Here is a 10,280-nt window from a genome sequence, read left to right as displayed (position 1 = left end):
ATCCTGATGCCCCCCTGTGACATATAATTCTTATTATTCAAAAAGTGAACTCCTATTCACGGGGAGGAAACCTAAAAGGCCATTAACTTGGTCTAAACCAGCTTCCAAAGAACATGGCATCCATGAAAGAGAAAAATAAAAGAACAAAAGGACAGTTGAAGTACTGAGGAAGAAATCAGTAAGAAATTGTTAAAATAATAATAATAATATGAAGTGATATGAAAAAATAGCAAATAAAGTTTCAAAACATATAATAGAGAACTGAAATGCATAAATAGGTCATAATATATATTTACATACTGTCTATGAGGCCCCTAGAACCATAAGAAATGCCAAAAATTCACTGTTAATAACTCATTCTCGAATTGACCCCCTTAAAAAATCAAATTGCCCCCCGCCTGTGGGGCGTGTGCCCCACGTTGGGAACCACTGATTTAACTGTTCACATTTCCGAATTTCCACCCTCAGATCTTTCCCTGTCCAATTGTCTTATCCCTCCAGCTCAAGGTTATAGAAACAAAGCATCTTAGTAGATGTCTCAGTCCATTCAGGCTGCTGTAACAAAAATATCCCAGATTGTGTAGCTTATAAACAACAGGCATTTGTTGCTTACCTTCAGGAGGCTGAATGTCCAAGGTCAAGGCCCCAGCATGGTTGCGTTTCGGTGAGGGCCCAGTTCCTGTTCACAGCCAGCGCCTTCTCACTGAGTCCTCTCTCCGTGGAGGGCTAGGGAGCTCTCTGAGCGTCTTTTATAAGAACTCTGATCCCACTCCTCAGCGCTCCACCCTCACAACGTCAGCACCTCCCAACAGGCCCTCCTGACTAACACCATCCTCTATGGGAAGTAGGATTTCAACATGAGTTTGGGGAGGAGCGAGCCGCAAACATTCAAACCGTAGCAGATGTGTTCTGCCATTTTTTATTGATTTCAGTTGATTCTGTGAAGGAACACGGTAAAGAGTATAGAAGAATGGAAACAGAAGGTTAAACTCGGGGCTTGCCAACCTCAGCGTCCTGCCCACCCCACTGCTCTCCGGAAGGTTTGGGCTAAGTGTTGTCATCCTCAGCCCTGTAACTCCTTTCCCATCCCATTCAAGTCTCACGCTCTTTGCTGTCGTAAATATAACCCCTGCGTAAGATGGTTACATTGAAAGCCAGCATCATCTGTTTTCCTCAGTGTCCCTTACCCTCATCTTGATGATGCACTATATTTTGAGCTAGACTTTTTGTCGCTTCCAAGGCATATGTACAGATGTAAGTTAGTGAGTGATTTCTTTCAGCCAAATCATATGGGAATGTTTGAAAATCTAAGAGAAATCTCTCTCCCAGCTTGCTTTCTTTACCATAAAAATATTCACACACGCCGTGGCATGTCTTAATCATCGGGTAGCCTATATGAAAGCCTCTAAAAGAGGGAGTGGGAATAAAGAGAGTGCTGTACTTCTATCGGAGGCACCCTGGACGCAAGCAAAGCTCTCATTTTCTCCCTTCCCATTCTGAGACAACCAAGAAAATATTACTTTCATTCCCCGTTTTGGAAATGCATTTCTATCCCTCATCCCATCTCCCCCACCCCCCACCCCACAAACATATCCTACTTTCTTTGCATTCAGAGTTGTTTTCCTTATTCATTTTTAGCAACTTTAATCACATATATTAATGATAATTTTTAACCCTTAGGAAACTTAACTAAGAGGTAAACAATTATGAGCAAGCAGGAGGGCAGTGCCCATGGCTACCTCCCTTAAGGTTGCATCTGAAGTGACCGCTGACCCCACACAGCTTCATTTCAGTCCCCACCCCGAGGGAATGATTGCTAAAGCCCAGTCGCCAGAAGCTTGCTGTGAGCTGCTCATAAAGAGACCCGCAGCCATGCTCTCTAGGCTGCTTCCGCTGCCCCCACCCCACCTAGCAGAGTCTCAAAACCCTGGAGGAGCTTTGACTGCATCCTCACATCTCCCCCGCGAAGGGGGACATTTTTCATCTGCCTCCAGGCGGGAGGGAAAATATGTATTTGACTTGTTTGAAGTCACAGAGAAAGGGGGACTAAGAGAGCCAGAGCGCGTGGAAACAGGACCTGAGCTTGATGCCCACCCAGTCCCCCTCAGCTCGGCAGAGTCAGGGTGATGAGCAGAGGTGAGGTGGCAGTGTGGTGGGCGTTCTTCACAGTGAACATAGTGCAATTCAGGGCCAGGGATGCTAAACATTGCCCTGGGTCTTCCCTCAGCTGAGAGGCGTCAGACACCGAGGTGAGATGAGGAAGGGGCAGTGTGGGGAGACAGGAGGACAGGGGGATCCAAGGTCAAGGGTCAGGGTAAGGGGCAGGTAGAGAGATCCTGGGGCTGAATGTAAAGTGCTGGGGGAATTGCAGCAGGAAGAGAGCACTCAGAAACAAGTCTAGAAGGAGGAGAGGTAGGGAAAAGTTTGTTCTGTGTCCAGGACTTAATTCATGAGGGGGACTGAGTGGCAACACACAGAGGTCAATACTATTGAAAGGAAAGTTTAATGTTACTCAGTTTCCCAAGAAACCAGAGGCATGGCTCACTACAGGAAATAGAGTGGAGGTGGGTGTGGCTAGGCTAGCGCTTAGGCCGCGGCCTTTATTGGGTTTCTGTGGGAAAATGCAAGGCAGGGCAAGCTAATTTTTTTTTTTTTTAAAGAATTTTTGTGAGTTTATTTGAACCAAACTGCCGACAATTGCCAGGAAGCAGAATCTCAAGAGATTGGGATAATGCTCCGGAGAATGGCAGTTCTTCACCTTGTTTTATACTTTGCAATCAAAGGAGGAGACGGAAGTGGGTTACAGGAAACCCATTGGTGATAGATTAGGGAGGCGGGAGAAAGCAAAGCGGGGAAACCTCTGGGATTGGATAAGAAGTAAAATGGTAGACACATTACTTAGGTGGGTACAGGATCGTGAACAGTCAACAATGAACATGGCAAGCTAAATCATTTAGGATTGACTAGTTGGAATAATTTGGGCAGGCGCTGGGCTTTAGGAGTGGTCTCTGATTGCCTTGAACTTGCCCTGGGATGAGGAAGGCAGAAGAAATTTCCTCCTGGGGTGTACAGCCAGATGGAGAAGGTCGGGCTCTGGGCTGGTTAGTTTGCACATCAGAGAACTTGCCCTCTGGTGTCAGTAAGTACTGGTCAGCCCTGAGGGGCAGGCTCTCCCCCGGCAGAGAGGTTTCTTTGAAGATGTCAAAACATCAAGATACAAAAACAAACACACAAAAGAAACCAAACAAGCCACAAGGAATGCAACCTTGATTGGCCTAGGGGTCAGTAGGAAGGTTGCAGTGGGTGGGCAAGTGACTCAAGGTCCCTCAGACTCTGAAGCTTAGTGACTACAAGGTCAAGGTGGGGAATTTTCCGCAGAGGGCTTGGACCCAAATTCTGTCATTGGCATCGCTTGCTCCATCCACCATGAATGTTTCGCTGTTTTGTTTGCAGTAATACTTGCTGGCTTTGTGCAGGTATACTAGAGTTTCTAGTCTCAATTTGGAAAAAGCGGTATATTTTGGAAAAAATTCTACCTTAGCCTACAGAAACTACCAGGTTCCCTTTCCCTAACCTGATTTAATTCTCCAGGACCCCCTGGATCTTCTCCTAGGTTGAGCATAGATCTTGCTCTTCTAATCTTCCCCATCCTGTCTGCCTACTTCATCCAAACATCATTCCCGGAGATGCTTCTTTAGCCTGTCCCAGCCTTCGCCTCACATATCTGCCTGCACTGGCTAACCTGCTTTACTTGCTGACCCTTCCTTCCTTTCATCCCTGAGGCATAGATCCTGACCTGCTTTTCTCTTGTTTTTGTCTCTTTTACCTTTAACTACAACCCCAATATTGCCATTGCCTGTAGCTCCTTAAATGAGTTTTCCCATTCTCTGTATGGAAATTGGTTACCCAAGCCCTTGATTCCTGCCAGTGGGTATGGTATCTGGAGTCTCTGGAGATGGAGGAAGTGGACATGCCTTCAGGCCATCCTTAGTACAGTTTCTCCTCTCGTCTATAAAACAGTTGTCACAGACTTCACAGCTCCAGACTATTATATATCATCTTTGTGATGTCATAGCAACAATATTCCACTCCCTTTTGAGCAAAAAATGATGATCACGTTACAACAACACACCCAGCTAATATTCTTTAAACATCTATCAAGCCACAGACACTGTTCTAAACATTTCACATATTCAACTCAAGTAAACTTTACAACCATCCTATGAGGTTCATACTATTATCAACCACAATTTAAATATGAGAAAACCCAGACATAGAGAGATTAAGTAACTTGTCCATGAGGTTAGGGAATGTAATTCCTACTTCCAATTCTATTCCTCATCATACTTTGTTGTGAAAAAAAAAAAGAAAAAAAAAAGAACAACAAAAACCAAACCACACAAAACTGAATAGTTTAGTCACTATGAAATGGAATTTAAACCCCAGTGAGCTATCACAACATAGTCACTGAAATGGCTAACGTGGTATAGAACACTTGGAACACACATTCTGCTGGTGGGAATTTAAAATGCTGCTGCCACTTTGGAAAACTGTCTGGCACTTCCTTGTAAAGTTAAACATGCATCTACCGTACATTCCACTCCTATTTACCCAAGAAAAAAACAAAACTGCATGTCCCTACAAAGACTTGTTAGGAATGTTCACAAGAGCTTTAGCATAATAGCCCCAAATTGGAAACAACCCAATGTCCAATAACTAATGAATGGGTAAACAAGTTATGGTATAGCCATAAAATGTCATACTCTTCAGCCATTAGGAAGAACTATGTAATAACATGGATCAATATTGAAAGCAGTATGCTGATCAAAGGACGGCAGACATGAAAGACTACAGAGTGTGGGAAAGGCCTAACTATAGTGACAGAAAGCAGGTATGTGGTTGCCAGGTGCGGGGACGGGGAGAGGGGCTTGACTGCAGAGAGGGTGAGAAGGAGCCATTCTGTTCCTCGATTGTAGTGATGGTTACACAGTTGCATACATTTTACAACACTCACTGAGTTGTGCATTTAAAATTGATGAATCTTATTGTATATAAACTGTAACTCAATAAATCTGATTTCCAGAAGAAAAATAATATGCAGCTCAATTAAACACACAAAAAAGAAAGAAATCAAACAGTTCTTGTACCGGAGCTGCAATCAGCGTGCTCTCTGATGTCAGGCAAATCACTTCACACTTATAGCAACAATTTCTTCTCTGACATCAGGATGCTAATAAATGCTTATCTAGCCCTATCTGGTTTGGCTCAGTGGATAGAGCATCGGCCTGCAGACTGAAGGGTCCCAGCTTTGATTCCAGCCAAGGGCATGTACCTTGGTTGTTGGCACATCCCCAGTAAGGGGTGTGCAGGAGGCAGCTGATCAATGTTTCTCTCTCATCGATGTTTCTAACTCTCTATCTCTCTCCCTTCCTCTCTGTAAAAAATCAATAAAATATATTTTAAAAAAATGCTTATCTAACACACACAATTATTGTGAGGACAAATAAGAAAATGGATATTAGATGAAGAAATACTTTAAAATGGAAAAAATAAAAGGTCAATTTTTGGCATAGGACATCAAAATCTTCCAGAAAGTCCCCTCCTCCCATGCATGCCGTCACCAGTTTACTCTCTCCAACCTAAACAGCCCTTTGATAGCCATAACCCATGACAGCCGGAAAAGTGGCCACCCCAACCCAAATTAATGCTATCCATCTTTTTTATTAAACTTTTTTTCTTTAATTTCAGAGAGGAAGGGAGAGGGAGAGAGAGATAGAAACATCAATGATGAGAGGGAATCACTGATTGGCTGCCTCCTACATGCCCCCCACTGGGGATGGAGCCTGCAACCTGGACGTGTGCCCTGACTGGGAATTGAACCGAGACCTTCTGGTTCATAGGTAGATGATCAACCACTGAGCCACCTCGGCTGGGCAACGCTAGCCATCTTAAGACCTGGTTATGGCAATTTGAAAGTCCATCAAATGAAGAGTCATATCAAAATGGAGCCACGTGTGAAGAAGAGATCGAAAAGTATATCTAATTGTTGTTGCAGCATAACTCGCTAGATTGGGTTGTAGCGTCAGGCAAATGTGGGTTTAGGATCTGGATGGACACTTCTCAGTAGAGGAGACTCCTCTCTAAGCCTCCTTCATCGATAAACCCAGGAAACTGTGATGAGGATTACAGGAGAAAACGCATGAAGGAACTTATTGCTGTGCCAGGCACAGAAGTGCTTTGTGATCATCATCATCATAATAACAACAATAATAATACATGATTAGCTAATTTATTATTATTATTACCATTCAGTTTATGTATAACTCCTGCTTTATCTTGCTAATAATTTTCTCAGATCGTATTTCCTGTAGCTTGTTATTCCCATGTGATAAGCTTGAGTGCTTTAGAAATAAAGATGTTTACTTTAGGATCAGTGGGAAGCCTGGAAGTCGTTGCCTCTAATAGGGCAGGATTTCTCATTTTCTCTAGACCTGGGTTCCCAGCGGCTGAGAGAGGTTCCCACCCACTCTCTAAATGTTGATGGAGATGTCACCCACATTCGGAAACTGCTCCCGTCTCTGAGAAGTACATTCTCAATAGCAGATTGGTTCCTTCTTTAGAGATCATTTCTAACTTGGTAGTTTAGTTGGTCCCTCTAGTGGTCTGAAAGCAATAAGACACTCCATAAAGGAGGTTCCTTGCAGGTGTGTCCCATGGTCCATTTTTATATCAGCGAGAGGGCTCTAAAGAGTAGCATTAGAGAAGGACTGCCTTCTTTGTTGCCCAGTGTTTCTCTCTTATGAGGCCTTTTTTTTTTTCCTCTTTAATTTTTCCATCAAACTCAAGTGAGGATGTAGTCATACATATTCCCTGGAGAGATGAGATTTTAAAAAGATAACTAATATAGCCTGTTAAACATCTGAGATACTAAATTTTTCATTTTATGACCAGAGCATATCACAGAATATAATTCCCACGGAAACCTCTATTATTAGAAAATAAAACAGGACAGTCCATCCAGCCTGACTCAGTGATTGAGTATTGACCTAAGAACCAGGAGGTCATGACCTAAGAACCAGTCAGGACACATGCCCAGGTTGCAGGCATTTAAAAAACATATATATATTATATAATATATATAATATATGTATATATATTATATATAATATATATATGTTATTTTTTTATTGATTTCAGATAGGAAGGGAGAGGGAGGGAGAGATAGAAACAACAGCGATTGGCTGCCTCCTGCATGCCCCCACCAGGGATCGAGCAGCAACCCGGGCATGTGCCCTGACTGGAAATTGAACCATGACCTCTTGGTTCCTAGGTCGATGCTCAACCACTGAGCCACACAGGCCGGGCAACATATTTTCTTACAATCTGGTGGCTTGCACTTATTTTTCCTTCATGATTTCTCTTAAAGAACATAAGTTCTTTATTATTTTTTAAAATTCATCTTTATTGTCGAGGGTATTACAGATGTCCCCTTTTATCACCATTGACCCCCTCCACCCCGCCCCCACCCTCATCTCAGGCCTACCGCACTGTCTGTGTCCTGGGTTATGCATCTATGCATGTAAGTTTAGAAGTTATTTATTTTCATGTAGCCCAGTTCACCAGTCTTTTCCTTTAAGGGTAGTGCTTTTTTTTTTTTTTAATATATTTTTATTGATTTCAGAGAGGAAGGAAGAGGGAGAGATAGAAACATCCATGATGAGAGAGAATCATGGATTGGCTGCCTCCTGCAAGTCCCCCACTGGGGATTGAGACCACAACCCAGGCATGTACCCTTGACCAGAATCGAACCTGGGACCTTTCAGTTCTCAGGCCAACAGTCTATCCACTGAGCCAAACCGGCTAGGGCAAGGGTAGTGCTTTTTGTGTCCTACTTAAGAAATCTTTGCCTAGACCAAGGCCATTAGTAAATTCTGTTACCCTCTGGAAGCTTTATTGTTCTGCCTCAGTCTACCTAGAATTTTTTTTTTTTTAATAATAAAAGGTAGGGTCAAGATTCCTTTCCCCCCCTGTATGGATATCCAATTTAACCATCTATATATATAAAAGCCTAATTTGCAAAGTGTCCCCTTGGGAATTCGACCGACCGGGAGTTTAATTGCTCGCTATGATGTGCACTGACCACCAGGGGGCAGTGTGGAACGAAGGAAGGCCCCAGCCAGCAGCTGGCAGCCAGGGAAGGGAGGCTCTACCCATTCACGAATTTCATGCACTGGGACTCTAGTTGAGTTATAGGATCCTTGCTCTTCTTCAATGTCACCTTATCATACTGGTTTTAAGTAACGTTTACCAATGGAATAAAACCCAAGAAAAATGTTCTTTTTTAACACCTACACATCTTTTTGTGCATCTGAATATCTGGAATCTGTGGTAAAAGATTTCTATAATTTATTTATTTATTTATTGGTAAGGCAGACATTTTTTTTAGGTACATTTTAATGATCTTTAAACCATGACCACCACAAGATTTGACCATGATCTTGGACTTTTGCCATGGTCTTGAGAAAGCAACTTAAATTGTTTTTTGTTTTGCTTAAAAAAAAAATTGTCAAGAAATCAAAAGGTTAATACTTGAAGTTAAACTTCCTTCCCAAGATAAAATGTATTTTTTTTCTGAAAACAAATCTGTGCTTCTGTAAAAGGGGAGGGAAAATAACATATTGAAATGTAGCTAGCATTACGTAACTGTAAGATACTTACATTTCTTAGATTACTGAAATTTTGTTAAAAAAATTTTTTCTTCAAGTCTTGATTTCCAAGGGCCGAGAAAATAGTACACTTTGCTTAAGTGTCAAGAGAGGTAGTCTGACAATAGTGATAGAGTTGCAAGAGCACTGGGTTTAGAGCCATGCCCTGGTTCCCATTCCTGCTCCCCCACCAGACACTTTTCCAACTCTTCTTCGTCATCTTCTTTCATACAATTAAGTGGCCAGATCAGTATTCTCTTTTTCTGTCCTGCTGTGACTTGAGTCACATGCACTTGACTGTACACAATCTGCCCCTGTTTACTAATTTCCTTTTCAGCTTTACCTTTTATTTAGGAAACTTTCCTGCCGGCAAGAAAATAACAGGCTATTGCAAAGCAATCAACTTTAATTATCTAATTTATTAAACATAATTTTCAAATTAGTATTAATTCATCTCTTACCACATTAAGCAGAGAACTTAGAATAGCCTATAATTCCTGATGGGTCCCTCTTATTTTTTTTGGTTTTGTTACCAAAAGTTTTAGACAATATTGGCTTTTCTTGCAATACAAAGACGGTTTACCAACCGTCTTTGTATTGCAAGAAAAGCCAGCAGTTCTAAGGAAATGTGTAGTTCCTCCTAAATGTTTTTAGCCAGTTCCACCTTGTGACCAAAGGCATGTATTTATTTGTCAACAAATATTTCATTGAATCTAATACTCCCTGGATGTCCATCATCTTTTTAAGCACCAGTAAGAAAGAAAAAAATGCTCTCAAATAAACCATGAAACATCAACTGTAAGATACATACACTTTTAAAAAATACTAAGAGAGCATCAAAAATGTCTCTGCACCCAACCCTTTTTGTTAAGCCTAGATCTATGGGTTAGCAGTTATTACATTTCTGGGTGTTTTTTGGGGGGGCGGGGTGAGTGGAGGGGTTTGAAGGACATAGCCTTTATTACTTACACATGGGGAAGACTGCATTTCTGTTCTTTTCATCTGCATCTGTGTGCTTGTGTTGCTTAAATATGAAATTGAGTTTATTATTATATAATTGTTTTCTAAAATTTTTTAAACTTTTGTACTAAATGAAGGTGAAAGAAAATATTGGAGAAATTATGCTTTATTTTAAATTAGGAAAGAAATATTGGGTAATGTTTTTCTTCTTGATTAAAAAAAAGTTCCTGACGTGCATAGCATTTTTTTTCATCTTCATAAGAGAATATAACATGTTAATTATACAAATAACACTAATGGCAATGAGTAGTTATTTAGTGCTTATCATATACTAGAGGCCCAGTGCACAAAAATTTGTGCACTCGGGGGGCGGGGGGAGGGGGGTCCCCCAGCCCGGCCTGTGCCCTCTCGCAGTCTGGGACCCCTCGGGAGATAACGACCTGCTGGCTTAGGCCTGCTCCCGGGTGGCAGAGGGCAGGCCCAATCCCTAAGTGCAGCCCCTGGTCAGGCTCAGAGCAGGGCCGATTGGGGAGTTGGGGCGCCGCCCCGTCATGCACAGAGCAGGGCGGATCAGGAGGTTGGGGCGCTGCACCCTGTCACACTCAGGGCAGGGCC

The sequence above is a fragment of the Myotis brandtii genome, unplaced genomic scaffold, assembly GCF_000412655.1.
Source record: "Myotis brandtii unplaced genomic scaffold, ASM41265v1 scaffold3, whole genome shotgun sequence".
NCBI lineage: Eukaryota > Metazoa > Chordata > Mammalia > Chiroptera > Vespertilionidae > Myotis > Myotis brandtii.
Note: the sequence above shows the minus strand (reverse complement) of the source record.